Source organism: Nicotiana tabacum, chromosome 15 (genome assembly GCF_000715075.1).
Source record: "Nicotiana tabacum cultivar K326 chromosome 15, ASM71507v2, whole genome shotgun sequence".
Taxonomy (NCBI): domain Eukaryota; kingdom Viridiplantae; phylum Streptophyta; class Magnoliopsida; order Solanales; family Solanaceae; genus Nicotiana; species Nicotiana tabacum.
Window position 1 is genome coordinate 118,808,339 of NC_134094.1, and position 19,031 is coordinate 118,827,369.

Sequence of the window (19,031 nt, forward strand, 5' to 3'; positions counted from 1 at the left end):
GAGATGTCCTAGCCGATCGGGTCGCGATCGGATGCCATGCCGCACACATGGCAGTGATTGTGCTGGAAATTTTAATTTAAATTATGATTGTAGTTGATGTCTCGGATGAGACGGTCTAGCTGATCGGGTCGTGATCGGACTCCGTACTAAAAGTACGGTGGTATTGGTATTATGAACATTGGTATTGTGAACAGTGGTATTATGAACATTGGTATTGTGAACAATGGTATTGTGAACGATAGTATATCGGTGCTAAAGATCTCCCATCCAAAAATAATATTATCATCATATTTTGATTATCCCTTCACGGTGTTATCTTTATATTTTGTAAATTATTATGTTTTAACTTGGCATATGAATATCATTGATTGTTGTTTTCATGATTTTCCCTTTCTTACATTGGCATTCTATTTTGAAAGAGAACAGTTTGCTTTACATACCAGTACTATTCCATATGTACTAACGTCCCTTTTTCCGGGGGCGCTGCATCTTTAGTGTCATAATTATGGTTCATCAGCGGGCAACTTTGGTCCTCGTTAGCAGTCACTCTCTGTTTAATAGGTTTTGGTGAGCCCTACTCTATTCTGGGCCTCATGTCATTTGAGTTGTACATTGTGTTTTGAGGTATAGCCGGGGACTTGTTGCTGGCACTTCCATACTACTCTTATATTGTACTTAGAGGCTTCATAGATAGGTTGTGGGTGGTGTTTGATGTGGGAAATTGAACTAGAAATGTTGGTATTCAGCAAACATGTGTTTTATTATATCTATAAACTTGTAATATTTTAAAAATTATGAATGAAGCTGCTAATGAAAATGAAATGAGAGTTGTTAATGAAATATTTTCAGTGTTTGATTAATGGAGTGCATCTCCTCTTTATTCATGGATGAGTTTGGGAAATCTAACAGGCTTGCTCAGCCGGGTTCACTTGGTTGAGCGCCTATCGCGCTCCCCTAGTTCGGGGCATGACACTCGACCGGCACTCAACCGAGATGACCCGATCGAGCAAGTATACTAGATTTTCTTCTACCCAAACTCACGCGTGAATAAAGAGAAGATATATTCTATTAATTAAACACTGAGAGGATTTCATAAACAACCCCAACTCCATTACAATTAGTTACTCTATTTTTTTAAGTCTCAATATACAAACACTTTCATAGTTTAAAGTGGAACATGTAATACACATACGACATTTCTAGCTTGGCTTTCCCAACACCAATAAATAACCCACACTATGTCTACGGAGCCTCTAATAGATACAAAAGATTACAATGATAGCAACAAGGCTCCGGCTATACCTCAAAACATAATACACACAGAATAAAAGATACACGATCCCAAAATGAAGTGGGGCTCACCAAGTCAGCTGGGAAGAGAGGGTACCACTATCATCGGTTAATATCCTCCGCTGTGGAACCATCTGCATCCATTAAAGATGCATCGTCCCCGGCAAAAGGGACGTTAGTACATGTCGAATAGTACTAGTATGAAAACCAAAACACATATTCAAGGACTTGGAAACACAACATGAATATGATGAATCATGGTAACAATAAAAAGGACTTAGATAGTCGTTAAAGTGAAAGCAAATTTATTAAGAACTTCCAATAACATTTATAAATTTTAAGTCGGGGATCCTCTGTAACCACCTTTACACAAAGCGGCCCTGCCGCCTCACCCCAATGTATGCGAGTAGTGGTGCAATCACGGTACCATAAACTCTACACAAAGCGGCCCTACCGCCTCACCCCAATGTATGCGCGTGGAGGTGTAATTACAATACCACAATTCTACACAAAGCGGCTCTACCGCCTCACCCCAATGTATGCGGGTGGAGGTGTATCACAATACCACAATCTCTACACAAAGCGGCCTAGCCGCCTCACCCAATATATGCGGGTGGAGATGTAATTACAACTTTAAGTTTATTAGTAATGAAGACTATAAATACAATGGATTTCTATCCAAGAAATGGAGTAAAATGATTGGCAATCAAAGCACAAGTTAAAATCATAAATGTGTAACACTTCATTATTTCTTGAAATGCTTTTCCCTAAAAAGGGCAATACACAATTTCTACTCATGAAGATATAAGAGCTCAAAACATATTGGAAATACTTACAAAGCATAACATTAGTTAAAACAGCCACATTTGTGCATGACTTAGGTACATAAGCTTTTAGGCAATTCTATTTTCGAAGTCAATTTGGAACGGTAAAATCAAGCCTCGATTCATAACCTTTCCCACATCAATTCATTTCATCGGCACCATTGGCAACAAGTATGAGTTTTATTATTGGCATGATGGCCACGCTTTATATCCCTAACCCACTTCTTTCACTTTTAAGTATCCTTATAGATTATCAACAACAATGCATTTTAAATCAAGACTTTAGGTACACATATGAGCAATAGGAGTTTTAGATGCATGGGGTATTCTTTCCTAGTTAAGCATAATGGACTTTCATTTGAAACACGACTCAAAGCCATAACATTTTAATACACATATCATTCTTGAACCCATTCCCGAAGGATAACATAATGTGATAGGAACATTTGGAACACATTTTGAATATATAATTCTCGACACTTTTCTTACTCGGGAAAATCGAATTTATTGGGAACCACTCGGAACATGGGAATAAGGAACTTGAGCCAACCATACTTGAACTTACGGCAATATCATGGAATTCAATTCTAAGAGAGTAGTTTAGCCAATATACCTTGTTTGAGCTTTCCTTAAGTTACTACAACGTTCCAACACTTCTAGCAATAATAATCTATAGGAAGATAGCAAAAATCGGATAATAATTAGAAGGATTCTCTTGGTATAACTCTCTTATGAATTTAGTCAAATAGCTAGTATGCAAAATAGACTATAAAGCTCTACAATGGTAATCCCTTCCTCTCCCAACCAATTTCAATAAGAAACTAACCAAAATAGTTCATTAACCCCAAATACTACAAGTTATTGTCACATGCATGGCCTAATTCCAATCCCACAATATACTTAGACCCTAAAATAACTTGCATGGGTGGTATAGGACAGGAACTTACCTAGATAGATGGTGGTCTAGTGATTGGCTTCCTTTATTCTTGAAGATTGGTGCAAGAATGGGTGATTATAATGCTAGGTCTTCCCTTTCTCTCTCTAAAATACTCTTACCTCTCTCTAAATGTACCAGACATTCGTTTCAAAATGAGCTCCAAAGGCTATTATCAAAATGGGATCGGATTATAAAAATAGAGAAATGGACCCTACGAACTCAGGTATGCGGTCGTAGAATGGACCACATAACAGATATGTGGCACGCAAAAAAGGCCGCGAAAATGATGCCAAAAACTAGGATGGTCTGGATCGGTCTGCGCCAGGTCTGCGGTCCATAGACTACTTATGCGGCCACATAATCATCCAACAAAATTCTTCATGCCAAATTTGCGATGGAAAATACGGACCGCGAAATGGATATGCGATCGCAGAATGGACCGCAAAACGACCTTCAAAATTTAACTATTTTTTTGCTCAACTCTGCGACGGGTATGCGCCCCGTAGAATAGATCTGCGATCGCGAATCTGATCGTATAACTGGCCCTTCAGCAAAACTTCTCCACCAATACATCGATGTATTCTTCAACCCAAAAGGTTCGTACCACAAAACTTGAATCCCTTGGCAAAATTTTACGGGGCCTTACATGTGGATGTCTTGCATAAAGGAATAATTATTTAATTTGATTATGTCATTTTTATGAAAATTTTCATGTATGATTATGGAAATGAAAAACATTTTGTGACTTGATATGAAAATGGACAAGATTTTTAATTAGCTTCTACAATTGTATTTGGTTTTAACATATGGGTTGGTTCGCTCAGTTTGGATAGTGTGCCGGATTCTGGTCACGTGGATTTGGATCATGACACTTTTCTTATGAAAAATGTTGCCAAACATATTCTTATTCCAATTTGTCACCCTATTCTTGAACAAACTAGTGGTCCTCATAAGGTCATCAGTAAGAGGGAAGCTCTCATGGACAACGGAGGGTAAATCATGATGGTTGCACCATATTGATTCAAATCTGAAAGGCTTATTGGGGTTATTTTGATGTTGCCTGATTATGTTAAGAAGAAGAGGATAATGATCAGAGTGAGTTCTAGGTAGATGTGTTAAATTACATTCAAGAAACATCCTAATCCGGTCATCTGAAGCAAATCACCTATCTATCCTTTCTAAGATTAAACTACTCCTATTTTTTTATCTTTTGTTAGTCCAGGTGTATTTACTGCCTTTGTAACCTAAGTCAACTAGTTTGTATTCATTGAGGCAATTCCAAAATAGGTTACTACGATTTGAGTTAATGGGGTCACCCCCAAATTTATCTCTAGCTTTTAAGACTTCATTGAAGTCTCCACCTATAAACCAGTTCCTAGTATTGCTTTTAGAGACAGTAACAAGTGTTCCCATAGTCTATTCCTATCATTATACAGATTGCTAACATAGATAGTATAGAAGAGCCATTTAGAAGTTTAGGGGGTTACCTTAACCATGACATACACTCCCTAAGGTATTGTGGGAACCTCTTCCAACTTAACCAGATCGTCCTTCCATATGATCACCATGCCACTAGACTGCCCTATACTCGAGGTTTGAAATTGAGTAGAGAAGTGCATCTCAACAGTAAGGTGATTATGGTCAGTGATAAGTGGGAATTTTAACTACTTATTAGCACCTTTTTGCTTTTGTTTTAGTCCGAAAGTATTTCTTTATCTTTCCGAAACTAATGAAAGTGTGCAAATTGAAGGAATGTTGGAAGTTTGGTCTCTTATGTTGGAAGTTTGGTCTCCTATCACAAGGTAAGAAATGGGCGAAGAACTAAAGAAGTTCCATTTTAGGAATTTTGTGATTGTTTTAGGTCTTAAACACCATATTTTACCCTTCTAATCTTAGATTATGAGTTTAATTAGCATCTCTTCTATATTGTCTTCAATTCTCACTATGAGTGGCTAGATTCTTACTAGGGGTGTAACCCAACCCTGGTGTATAAACCTTATGAGTATTTAATTTAATGTTTGTTTAAGATTGGGTGTTGATTATTTAGCTTAGTTTATTCTTCAATTTTAGAATTAATGGTTGCAAATATCGATTCATACCTTTTTGACTTAGCCTCTACTTGAGAAAGAAGAACCTAGTTTAAGATAATTTGGCTAACAAAAAATTGGGCTAATTGAGGGTTTGATTAGCCTAATTAAAGGGTTCAAACTATAGATAGTGAGAACCCGACTTGATACCCATTTGGACTCCATATCAACTATTTTGTTTGATACCCATTTGGACTTGAGAAAGCCAAATTGGGCAAAATAACTCTTTGACCGAGAGGTATTGAGTGGGTATCATAAAGTTGAGAGCTATAATGCACCCCAATCAATAAAATAAGTATTAACGTAATTAACCCATTAGGCGAACACCTAGGTTATGGTCAAATCTCTAGGCTTTTTAATTATTTGGAAAAACACCAAAAATATTAATTTGTTTCTACTTCCTTTTCTTAACTTATAATTAATAAAGTAAAATTAGACTTAGAAATCAAAACCTGTTGTTTGGAAGCATAATTTGGTTATTCCATTCGCTTTCGTCAAGTGTGTACTCCTAACACCCATTGTAACTCCCTGTGAAAATCGACCCCGACTCTTGTTGGGTACTATTCTTCCAATGCCCGTTTCCACTCACTATTGAGTGTGGATTGGACGTGGATCAATTTTTGGTACTGCTGCTAGGGAGTTAAAACGGTGTTAGCTATATATTTGAGTTTGTTTTTGGAATATCTTCTTTTCCTTCTGTGTTACTAACTTGTATGAGAAATTTTAGGTACAACTATGGCGCGAACAATGATCTCAGAAATATACCTTTGTGGGGGGGGGGGGAGGGGGGTGGACGGCGAGGATGAGCAAGTTGATGAGGTATCTCTTGAACCTCAAGACAATCGAAGAGGCTGGGGTCCTCATGACAATGTGCCCGCTCCACCCCTACCTCCACCACGAGCGGCTCCACACCGGATATTGCCCAACAAAGGTTATGCTAGTGCAATAGTCCCTCCCCGTGCTTATAAATATTTGAAGGAGTTTGTGGATACTTTTTGGGGGAGCAAGCAAACGAATGTCTTCGAGGTTGCATTGAGGCTAAGACATTTTCCATTCTCTCTACGAGGAAAAGATTTAGATTAGTTAAAACGATTGCCGAACCATTCAATTCACACTTGGGAAGAGTTGGTAGAAAAGTACATTGCTAAGTTCTTCTCTCCCTGACACATGGCTACACTTTAAGATGAGATCTTGGTATTTAAGCAAGAGCCGAAAGAACCACTGCACGAGATATGAGAGCACTATAAAACAATGGCTAAGGAATGTCCCAATAATGATATGACAGAAAATATGATTCAACAAACTTTCTATTGTGGGATTAACACAACCAACCAATGTGTAATGAATCATCTAGCCGGTGGGAACTTTATGACTACGCCTTATGCGGAGGCGTATGAGATTTTAGATGAGATGGCGAAAACGTCATCGTCTTGGCAATCCCGGGCCATTGTTCCACAAGGTGACCCGAATATGATCCACCTTCACGAAGAATTGCAAGATCATAGGCAAGCCATTGCCGAATTGACAACTACCATGATTGAACTAGCAAAGTCCCAACTAAATCAAGAAGCAAGTCAATGCTATGAAAGGAGTTAACATGATGGTTAACAAGAGGAGGACCAAGGGTCCACAAGTGCAAAATCGAGTGGAGAACTATGTGCAAGAAGATGGTGAATTTGAGCAAGATGATTTTTATAATGAATAAGAAGAGGAAGTGAAATATGTGAATAATTTTCAAGGGCAAAGAAACAACTTCCAAGGCGCTAGCCAACAACAATGGCGACCACAAAACAATCAAGGCAATTAGAATTCTAGCAATCAAGGAAATTTGAATGGAAACAACTAGGGAAATTGGGGAGGTAAAAATCAAGGAGGATGGAACAACAATCAAGGCAACCGGGGGTCGGGTTATCAAAGGCCCCCAAAAGCAACCCATCTCCTTATCCTACCCATGGTTTGAGTTCTTTAAACAATGAGATGGGGCTTATTGAAAATATGTTTAAGTAAATAATGGAAAATAATGTCGATTCGGATGCCCAACTTACCTCACACAACACATCAATCCGTAACCTAGAAGTTCAAATGGGGAAAATCTCTCAAACTCTAAATTCTCGCCCTAAGGGGCACTACTGAGTGACACGGTGGTAAACCCAAAGGGTGGTAACAATATGGGGCATGCCATGGTGGTTATCATAAGAAGTTGAAGAAGTGGGAATGCACCCACCTCAAGTCAAAGGCAACTTGTTGATGATGATTAAATGATGCAAGAAGAAGAGACCTCGAACAATGTGGTGCAACCTAATGATGAAGTTCGGATTGATATTGATGATAGTGTGGAAGAGACTCAAGAGGAGGTGAACCCGTCTAGGGAAAATATTATGGACATACCGGAACCGGTAATCCAAAAGGCTAAGGCACCATTGCCTAAGCCTCCACCTCCATACCCTCAAAGACTCGCCAAGCAAAATGGTGAGAATCAATTTAAGAAGTTCATTCAAATGATGAAGAGTCTCTCAATCAATGTGCCATTAGTTGAAGCTTTGGAACAAATTCCAGGCTATGCAAAGTTTATAAAGAATCTTGTGACAAAGACGCGGTCAATGAATTTTGAGACCATCAAAGTCACTCATCAAGTGAGTGAAATTGTGCATTCAATGGCTCCTAAGTTGGAGAATCCCGGTGCTTTCACGATTCCTTGTACAATTGTTTGCTAAAGCTCTTTGTGATCTTGGGAAAAGTATCAACTTGATACCCTATTCGATTTTCAAGACTTTGAAAATTGGGCAACTAAGAACCACCTCTATGAGATTGCAAATAGCCAATCGTACTATGAAGAGGCCTTTGGGAGTGATCGAAGATGTTTTGGTTCGTTGTTGATAAATTCATTCTTCTAGAGGATTTTGTTATTCTAGATTGTGAGGTTGATTATGAAGTGCCGATTTTTCTTGGGAGACATTTCCTTGCTACAGGAAAGGCTCTTTGTGATGTTGAAGCCAGAGAACTCACTTTTCGGGTTGGTGATGAAAAAGTGGTATTCCATGTGTGTAAGTCCATGCGGAAACCAAATAGCAATGAGGTATGTTCTTTTGTGGACTCGGTGACCGATGTTATTATTGATAAAACAAGTGCTACAATCAATGTTGGTGATATGTTGGAGGCCATCTTTATTAACTTTGATGATGACGAGATGGATGGCTTCATGGAATATGTGAACTCTTTGCAAGAAATGGGGTCGTACAACTATGCACCCCGAAAATTATCCTTGGATCTTGAAAATAGGACAACTCCTCCTACAAAGCCTTTTATTGAAGAGCCTCCTACCTTGGAGTTGAATCTATTGCCTCCACATATTCGGTATGAATTTCTTGGTCCTTGTTCTACTTTACAGGTTATTCTTTTCTATTATTTGACTAATGTGCAGGTAGATTCCACATTGGCGGTACTACAAAAGAGGAAGAAGGCTATTGGGTGGACCTTGGCAGATATTCAATGGATAAGCCCCGCCTTTTGCATACATAATATCAAGTTGGAGGATGGCGCCAAACCATCTATTGAACATCAAAGGAGACTCAATGAGGTTATGCAAGAAGTTATCAAGAAGGAGATTATCAAGTGGTTGGAGTCGGGGTTGTCTACCCTATCTCTGATAGTTCATGGACTTCTCTTGTTCAATGTGTCCCAAAGAAGAGGGGCATGACGGTGGTCACCAATGATAAGAATGAGTTGATTCCTACTAGAATGGTGACTGATTGGAGGGTGTGTATGGACTATCGTAAGCTCAACAAAGTCACAAGAAAGGATCACTTTCTACTTCCTTTCTTATATCAAATACTCTACAGATAGGACGACTATGCTTTCTATTGATTTCTTGATGGGTAATCGGGCTACAACCAAATTCTCATTGCTCCGGAAGATCAAGAGAAAATAACCTTCACATGTCCCTATGGTACTTCTGCTTTCAAGCGGATGCCATTTGGTTTGCGCAATGCACCAGAGGCTTTTCAAAGGTGTATGATGGCTATTTTCATGGACATGGTGGAGGACTACCATGAAGTTTTCACGGATGACTTCTCGGTGGTTGGATATTTTTTTGATGATTGTCTTGCAAATTTGGACAAAGTGTTAGCTAGATGTGATGAAACAAATTTGGTGCTCAATTGGGAGAAATGCCATTTTATGGTCGAGGAAGGTATTGTCCTTGGCCAAAACATCTCAAAAAATGGAATTGAAGTTGACAAGGAAAAGATTGAGGTGATTTCTAAGCTTCCACCTCTAACTTTGGTGAAGGGTGTGCGGAGTTTTTTAGGCACGTGGGTTTTTATTGTCGCTTCATCAAAGACTTCTCTAAGGTAGTGAACCCGTTATGCAAGCTTCTTGAGAAGGATGCTAAGTTTCATTTCAATGATGATCGCATGAGAGCTTTTTAATTGTTGAAGCTCAATTTGACAACTACTCCAATCATCATTGCTCCAAATTGGCGTGTGCCTTTTGAACTCATATGTGATGCAAGTGATGTAGCGGTTGGGGCTAATTTTGGGGCAACACATCAACAAAAAATTTCATCCGATTTACTATGCTAGTAAGACCATGAATAGTGTCCAAGTCAAATATACCGTTACAGAGAAAGAGCTCCTTACTATTGTGTTTGCAATTGAGAAGTTCCGCCTGTACTTGATGGGTGCAAAAGTCATTGTCCACACGGATCATGCGGTGCTACATTATCTTATGAGCAAAAAGGACTCTAAAGCTCAGTTGATGAGATGGGTGCTCTTGTTACAAGAATTTGATATTGACATCCAAGATAGAAAATTTAGTGAAAACCAAGTGGCAGACCACTTATCTCATTTAGAGGAGGGGAGGCCGCATGATGTCCTTGAAATCAATGACTCCTTCCCCGATGAGCAACTCTTGGCAATTTCAATGAAAGAGGTGCCATGGTTTGCGGATTTAGCAAATTTTCTTGTGTGTGGAATCATTCCGGATGAGTTCTCTTCAAGCCAAAGGAAGAAGCTCAAATGGGATTATCAAGATTGTTATTGGGGATGAACCATACCTTTTCCCAATTTGTACGGACTGGGTGATTAGAAGATGTGTTCCGGGAGAAGAGCAAGGTAAAATTCTTGGGTCTTGTCATTCTTCACCATATGGTGGTCATCATGGTGGAGCAAGAACAGTGACCAAAGTGCTTAGTTATGATTTCTATTGGCCTACTCTTTACAAAGATGCTAGTGAGTTAGTGAAAAGATATGATGAATGTCAAAGGGCCGGTGGAATCTCAAAGAAAAATGAAATTCCTCTCACAACCATTTTGGAGATTGATATTTTCGATGTGTGGGGTATTGACTTCATGGGCCCTTTTTTGGGTTCTTGTGGAAACACCTATATTTTGGTCGCGGTGGATTATATGTCCAAATGGGTTGAGGGAGTTGCTTTACCCAACAATGAGGCGATAAGTGTGGTGGCTTTCTTAAAGAAGAATATTTTCACAAGGTTTGGTACTTCACATGCAATTATAAGTGATGGATGCACATTTTTGCAACAAGGCTTTCGACACTTTACTTAGCAAGTATGGTGTTACTCACAAAGTCACGACTCCATATCACCCACAAGCTAGTGGGCAAGTGGAAGTGTCCAACCGGGAGATAAAGAGTATCTTGTCCAAAATGGTGAATGCTAATCGGACGGATTGGTCCAAGAAGCTTGATGATGCATTATGGGTTTATCGGATGGCTTACAAAACACCTATCAGAATGTTGCCATACCAGTTGGTGTTCGGGAAAGCTTGTCATCTTCCGGTGGAACTAGAGCACAAGGCCATGTGGGCTTTAAAGAAGATGAATCTTGATTGGGATGTAGCCGCTAACTTGAGGGTGGCATAATTGAATGAATCGGATGAGTTCCGGTACCATGCTTATGCGAATTCATCCTTGTACAAAGAAAAGATGAAATATCTTAATGACAAATACATTTGGAACAAAGAGTTCAAGATGGGTGATCTTGTATTGTTGTTAAACTTATGGTTGAGGATGTTTCCCGGGAAGCTAAAATCCAAATGGAATGGTCCTTTTGAAATTGTGGGTGTGATACCTTTTGGTGCATTAAACTTGAAGAACAAAAACAATGAAGTATTCTGAGTCAATGGTAACCGGGTGAAGCACTACTTGGGAAAGGTTGGAGATAGGCACATTGTGGCGGTTATTCATTTCACTTGAGGGTATTATGCGTCGTGTCGCGACGTTAAATCAGGTGCTTATTGGGAGGCAACCCATGTTTCTTTCCCTTTTTATTTTGTAATTAGGTGTTATTTTTGTTCTAACTTGATTTGAAGGGTGCTACAGGGGTGGGTGTGACTTACAAGAATTGTGGACGAAAATATGGCTAAGTGTTCAAATTGTGCGGACCGCACTTAAATTATGCGGACCGCACATTTTTAGGTTCCATTGCAGATGAGCATTGCGGCCGCACATTTATCTTGTAGACCGCAGAATTGAAATGTCAAAAATACCAACTCTTTGAAGTTTAAGCTTGTCAGTGCGGAGGCCGATCTACGATCGCACCCAAAAATGTGCAGACCACATATGGGTTTCTGAAAATAATCACCCAGGTGGTAGGGTGCGGACCACACATGAAAATGTGCGGCCGCACTCGTCTCTACTCCCTTCTCAAAATTTTGGGTATAAATAGAACAGTGGTCCTCATTTTACACTTTCCCTCTTTGAACAAAATTATTACTCTGCAAATATTTCTTGGAGATTTTCACTGCCCACACACACAACCACCTAGATTACTCACTCGCTGCATTCACTCTATTTGGAATGCTTCAATTTCATGTTAATTTTTAAGTTAGTTTAGTCTGTAGATTTTTTAGTTCTTTTTAGGCTATCAGTTATTAGAGTTCCATTGTGTGTCCATGTGGGGTAGATCTGCACTAGGTTAACTTGATACATGCTCTACGGGGGATGGATTAGTGATATTTCATGCTTTACAATGTTGCCATGCCTATTTGTGCAAGAAATTGAAAACTCTTAGACTAAAAAAGTTGAATTTTCGTAATGGTTTGAATTCTGTGGCCGCACTTGAATTGTGTGGTCTGCAGATATGCATTTTTAGACACTTATATAAGGCACGAGTCTGCGGCCGTATGTCAAAATTGTGCAGACCGTAGATTTGCTCTTGCGTCAGCATATTAGGCTTTTCTGTGTCATTTGAGAGTCTTCACTTTTGAGAATCCAAGGTGTGGATGCAAGTCAAAATGTCCGAACCACAGAAATCCTCTTACGGCCGCAATTTGACCATTTGTCTTTCATCAGAGAGTGCACAAATTTAGGCCTCAGAAGTGCGGCCGCAATCCCAAATGTGCGGACCACACTTCCCTTCTGCGGCCTCACAACAGAAATGTGCGGACCGCAAGTTCCCTTTTGCGGCCGCATGTTAAATTATGGGGACCGCAGATCCCTTATCCTGCAGGCATGACTCAACTGTACAACCCCACTGAGTCCTATGGTTTCTCCCTTACCTGCATGTCTCATGTATGTGTTTGAATAATGAATTGTAACTAACAATCTCCTCTGCTTGATACAGATAATGGTTCGATCAAGAGGACGAGGCGACACTTCAAAAGTGCCATGCCTATTGGCCAGCCCTCGAGGCAAAAGTGCCTTTCCCCTTCGCCAGCCCAAGACAATAAGAAAGAAAACAACAACCGGCAGAGGGAGAGGTACAGACCTCTCAGAGTCTAGCTCCTATGTCCCATATAGGGAGGTGTCAGAGGGCAACTCAACCTCTGTTCAGGAGGAGCAGACGGCCACCCAGTCGAGGCCGCATGGGAGATACCAGCTCAGGGATGAGTCAACTTCATCTCACAGCACCTCCGAGGGATCGGAGAGTGCTAGTCAGGATTCTGAATCATCGGCTACACTAGTCCCTGAGGCACAGGTTACATATTACATCCCCGATGATGGCAGAGGGGGAGATGATACGGCCTTGAGCGATCAAAGAAGAAAGAGGTTTGGGAGGATAGTTTTTGTCAGCTTTCACCAGTTTCCGTATGTGGTGGCCAGCGAGGTCTCTAACTCTTCAAAGGCAGTTTGTGTTGAAGGATATGGATAAATACAACCCAGCTATATTGAGACAGTTCAGGGCACGAAAGGGGAGGATGTGGTTAACCGAGAGAGTGGAGGATGCTAAACAATACCTCGTCCAAGAATTTTATACCAATATTGCTCATATCAAGAAAGGCACAAAGGTGACCAAAGTGCGCAACCTCAAGGTGAGGTTTGATCAGCATACGCTAAATGCGTATTTGGACTTCGAGGATGTTGAGCCAAAGGAATATCTGGAGAAGTGCGCACTGAAGGATGAAGTCCGACCTTGGTTGGCTGAGATTCTAGCACCACCAGGGCCACCACCACCATGGATCACTGTTGGGGTTCTCATCCACCAGAACACTTTGAGTTTTAAGGCGAAGGGTTGGCAAACCTTTGTATGCAGCAGACTAGATCCGAGCCAGAACAAAACTCACCTTCCTATCCCTCAGGAAGTGCTTGTTGCTTCCATTATGGCCGGTTACTCAATCAATGTGGGTGTTGTGATGTCGACCAACATTTCAGTGATTACATGGCAGAACAACTTGTCCTACTCTTATCTAAACACTATCAAAGAGTACCTTACCGATGCAAAGGTAGAGCCGAGGGATTTTAACACCAAGGTGAAGCCGAAGAAGCCATTTGACTAGTATTCTCTGATGGATGCGAGCAACCCAAAGAAGAAAGACCAGCCTCCTACCACCATAGACTAGTCTGATGATCCAATAGTGGTAGCTTCTGAGGTAGCTGATCTTTCATCCACCTCTATTGAGCCTTCTACCAGTGCCACTGGTATGCCTCCACCATCATCTTCAGCTCCTACCACATCCCCTAGAGTTTCTCTAAAGCCAGTGCCCACAGTTCTCTTATCTGCTCTACGAATCTCCGAGACATTGGTGAGTCTCAACAACTGGAAACACATAGCTACTTCTAAGTTGTCTGACTTGTCTATTATTGCTGCAGTGCAGTCCACTTCTCAGGCACCACAGGATCCTTCTGACATTCATGAGACGCTGAAGAATATTTTGGAGAACCAAAAGATGATCATGGATACCTTGGTACAACACGGGTCAGTGATTGAGGAGCTGGGAAAGGAAGTAAAGAAGTTGAGTAAGTCCCAAGTCAGCAAGAAATTAGTGGACAAGCTTTGGAGGAAAATGACTAGACTTCCTACAGCTGGTGACCTTCCCTGTGACATACTGCTTGACCCGCTCCAGTCCGCTCCAACACCATCTGCACCGATAGTACCAGCTGGCCAGTCTGACGAGCCAGACCTTGTTGCCAACACTACTGAGGCATTGCGTGTGATATTTGCCAACCTAGCCACGCCTAGATTTGATGATGATGAGATTCAATTGGCTGACCCTGAGGGAGATGACATTGCTGGGGACACTGAGATGTCCAAGGATCCATATGGAGTTTTCTTCACCCTCTCCTCTTTTACTCTTATTTTGATGAGCATTAGGGACAGTGCTTACTTTTATTTGGGGGGTAGAGTTTAGTTGAAACATTGGTACACTTTGATACATTTGTTCCGTAATAATTTGATGATACTCTTTCTCTTCTTATTTGTACTTATCTAGCTTCTCTCTCTTCTCTTATGTATATCTATCTCTCTTTAGTAGTTTTTTCTTATTAGCTTCTTTATGTTTTCCATATTACCCCTTGTTTTGTTAGGTAGCTTCTTTCTCTGCTTTAGTAGATAATAAGCCTTTGGTTTTCTTAACGCCACGGTTCTTTCCAAAGGTAGTTGTTGTGTGAACCGGGTGAGTCGTCCTAACGATGGATGGCGTGACAACCTTCTTAAAGGAATGAGTCCGTTTTTGTGTTTAAGTAATAATAGTAGTAGTAATGAATAAAAACACCTAATCAAGTCATGCTCGAAGAGTCAATCATGCTTCAACTGGTACCAACACGGTTAATTACGTGCTTATGGTTAGATACAAGATTTTTGAAAGAAATAGTTATAGTTACTGACTTTGTGACTCTTGAGTTAACTTTGGTAATCATCGAGTGGTCTAATTGGACCACAATGATCTTTAAACTTGAATGCGGTCATTGTAGGCTTTCGACTCTATCCTCTTTCACAATCTAGTTGTGTAAGGGGTGAGATGAATTGTTGCTAGTCCAAGTATCCGTGCAAAGGGTCAAAAACTTGCCTCGAATATGTTTCAAGGCAAAATCCTAAGTTTTACTTGGTTTGAGAAGTAATTGTAGGCTTTCCTTGGCCCATTTGAGCTTTCTATTTCCAACCAATGTGGTTATCCTTATTCAACCCCTTTGAGCCTCTAGTCTTTCTTATTTGATAACCATATTATAAGCCTTTACCCATTTTGTCATGACTCCCTCTTGGCACTCGGACTTTCCTTAACATTCTTGTGAAACAAGTGGCTTAAAATATAAGTTTGGGGGAGAGATGAGGAATATGAAAAAGGTATCAAGGCACAAAATGAGAAGAAATAATCTCTATGAAAGAGAAGGCAAGAAAATAAAAGAACAAAAAGAAAAATGCAAAATGTGAATAAGTGGAAAGGTTGATGGATTCAAAAAGAGGTAATGATCCTTAGCATGAGCAATCAAAAAGGGAGAAAAAGAATGAAATGAACAAGAAAGAGTAATGTTAAGTCTCTCTAGTCCCAAATGAAAAGCAAAATGCCTATAAGATTTGGCAATAGTGAACCGAGAAATGAAAGTGTGGAGTGCTTAAGGAAAGGTGTAACCACTTACCCATATGGTATCCTACCCTAATCCAAAAGCCTTCATTACAACCCGAAAGAAGTCCTACTTGATTTCAAACCGAGTGAGCTTACATTAGTAGCGATTTACATAAGGGGAAAGCCTATGGTACTTAAAGTCGTACTTGTGACATTCTCTTGTGAGAGACGAGTGAACCTTTCATGAATCTTAAGATTGAGTGCTAATTTCTTAAGTGAGCTTGGCAAATGAAAAGTAGAGGAGGGAGAGTTTGGAGTTCACCATGACCTACATGATAGAACAAGAGTCCTTGATGAGTAAAGTCAATTCTTGAAGCTCAAATGTCACATTAGAACTATATGTGCATGAATAATTGACTTGTCACCTTGTTGATAATGCATGAGTAGTGTGGGTAATTGTTGATCCCAACTGATGTGTGACTGGATCGCCTTTGACTCGCTGAGATGACCCTCAACTCTAGGAGGTGATCACTAATTTATTTACTTAAGGACAAGCAAAGACTTGAGTTTGGGAGTTGATAAGTGGGAATTTTAACTACTTATTAGCACCTTTTGATTTTGTTTTAGTCCGAAAATATTGCTTTATGTTTTCAAAACTAATAAAAGTGTGCAAATTGCAGGAATGTTGGAAGTTTGGTCTCCCGTGATGAAATGCGACTCAAAAAGAAGTGTTCTGAATCACAAGGCAAGATAGGGGCGCAAAACTAAACAGGTGCGGTCCGCAGAAGGATTTCTGCGGCCACAGAAGCAAGTGCGGACCACAGAATTCCATTTGCGATCGCAGATCAAGTGAAAGAGCCCAACATAAATTTTGCCAATGTGCGAACCGTACATGAATTATGCGGCCACAGAACAATGTCTGTACTGACAAATGATTCAAAGTTCAGAGAGTGTGCAAAAGACCAAGTCCTGAAGCCTTGCTGAAGTGCGGATCGCACAAGAATTGTGTGACCGCAGAAGATACTTCGCAGTAGCAATCCAGAATTATGCGGCTGCAGAATCCAAGATCTTGCCAACTGAAGAAATTTGTGGACCGCACATGGAATTGTGCGGCCACAGAACCTCCCGAGGGAAATTTTTATCTGTGAATTTTGGGCCACTATAAATAGACTAGTTTCACACATTTTTAGGTCAAGTTTAGAAGTTTGAGCTGTTGTAATTACATTTTGCCATTTTAGGAATTTTGTGATTGTTTTAGTTCTTAAACACCATATTTTACCATTCTAATCTTAGATTATGAGTTTAATTAGCATTTCTTCTTTATTATTTTTAATTCTCACTATGAGTAGCTAGATTATTACTAGGGTTGTGACTCAACCCTAGTGTGTAAATCTTATGGGTATTTAATTTAATACTTGTTTATGATTGGGTGTTGATTATTTTGCTTAGTTTATGCTTCAATTTTAGAATTAATGGTTGCAAATATTGATTCATGCCTTTTTGACTTAGTCTCTACTTGACAAAGAGAAACCTACTCTAGGATAACTTGGCTAACAAAGAATTGGGCTAATTGAGGGTTTAATTAGTCTAATTAAAGAGTTCAAACTAGAGATAGTAAGAACCCGATTTGAGCTCATATCAATTATTTTGTTTGATACCTATTTGGACTTGAGAAAGCCAAATTGAGAAAAATCACTATTTGACCGAGAGGTATTGAGTGGGTAACATAGAGTTGAGAGTTATAATACACCCCAATCAACAAAATAAGTATTAACGTATTCAACCCATTCGGCGAACACCTAGGTTATGGTCACATCCCTAGGATTTTTAATTATTTGAAAAAATAACAAAAATATTAATTCGCTTCAAGTTTCTTTCTTAGCTTATAATTGCTAAAGTAAAATTAGACTTAGAAATCAAAACCTGTTATTTGGAAGTATAATTTAGCTATTCCATTTGCTTTCGTCAAGTGTATACTCCTAACACCCATTGTAACTCCCTGTGAAAATTGACCCCGACTCTTGTTGGGTACTATTCTTCCAACGAACGTTTCCACTCACTATTGAGTGCGGATTGGATGTGGATCGGTCAACCATTTTTTTTTCTAGCAAGACAAGCATAGAAGGGTTATGGATCTTGACCATTGAAGCACTGTGCATGCGGAACTCAGCACTATTGGCTCCCCTTGCATTTCGTAATATGAAGTTCATCAGGAGTGGGTTTTGAGATGAGGCCTTCATATTGATTCCTTCCAGTTGCCCACAGGGGTTGGTTGCACTATGCCAACTAAAGGGTCTAACACTACTACTGAGTTCCATGAGTTTGGAGATGAGGGAACTCGAAGATCTAGTTTGCATTTGGGGAGTTTTCTGGGGCATAATGCAATACGAATTTCTCTGTACTGCTCTTTGAATTCAATCTCCTAAGTCTCTTGCATGAGTAAGACTCTTGTCTTTGGGACTTCTAATTTTGCCAGTATGTTCCCTAGATCTAGGTTGGATTTCTTGAGGTAGTCCAATGTTTGTTGGTCCCCTATTCAATTGTTTCGGGGGGCATAGGGTTTTGGTGGCAGAATTGGTAGTTTCTCCACTGGTGGGCACAGTGTGAAGGAAGGGAATGAGATTTGAGCCTCCGGATTCATCAATAGGAAAAAAGGGCATAGTCTGGAACAGTTGACCCATGAGATGGTTCATCTCCTCCATTGACAGAGATTGCAGGGTACTCGAGTACTGGGTCTGTAGCAGCGTTGATATCCACAACCAGTGTCCAAAAGTGGTCATCCCCTGGTTTAGTGGATGTGTCGCTAGACGTGCTAGGTACCTTGGGTCTTGTATATGAATCGATACTGGGACTGTCCCTATTATCATTTGGAGTGATTAGAAGTTTTCTTGTAGTGCCATCCCCTGCCATGATTCCGGTGTGTGTTCCGGCGGTAGTGGTACTAAGAAGATCGTTAGTGGTGTTGTGTCTGGGTATTGGGTGTTGTTCATTTGGTTTTCCATTTTTGGTTTCTTTGATGCTAACTCCACCCATTGGGTTTGTGGAGCTCCCTAACCCCTCTGTATTATGGATGTAATCCATTTCTTCCCTATTAGGTTTCGTATTTTGGTATTCGTGATCAGTGCTCGATCATGGAGGATTGACAACCAGTGTCA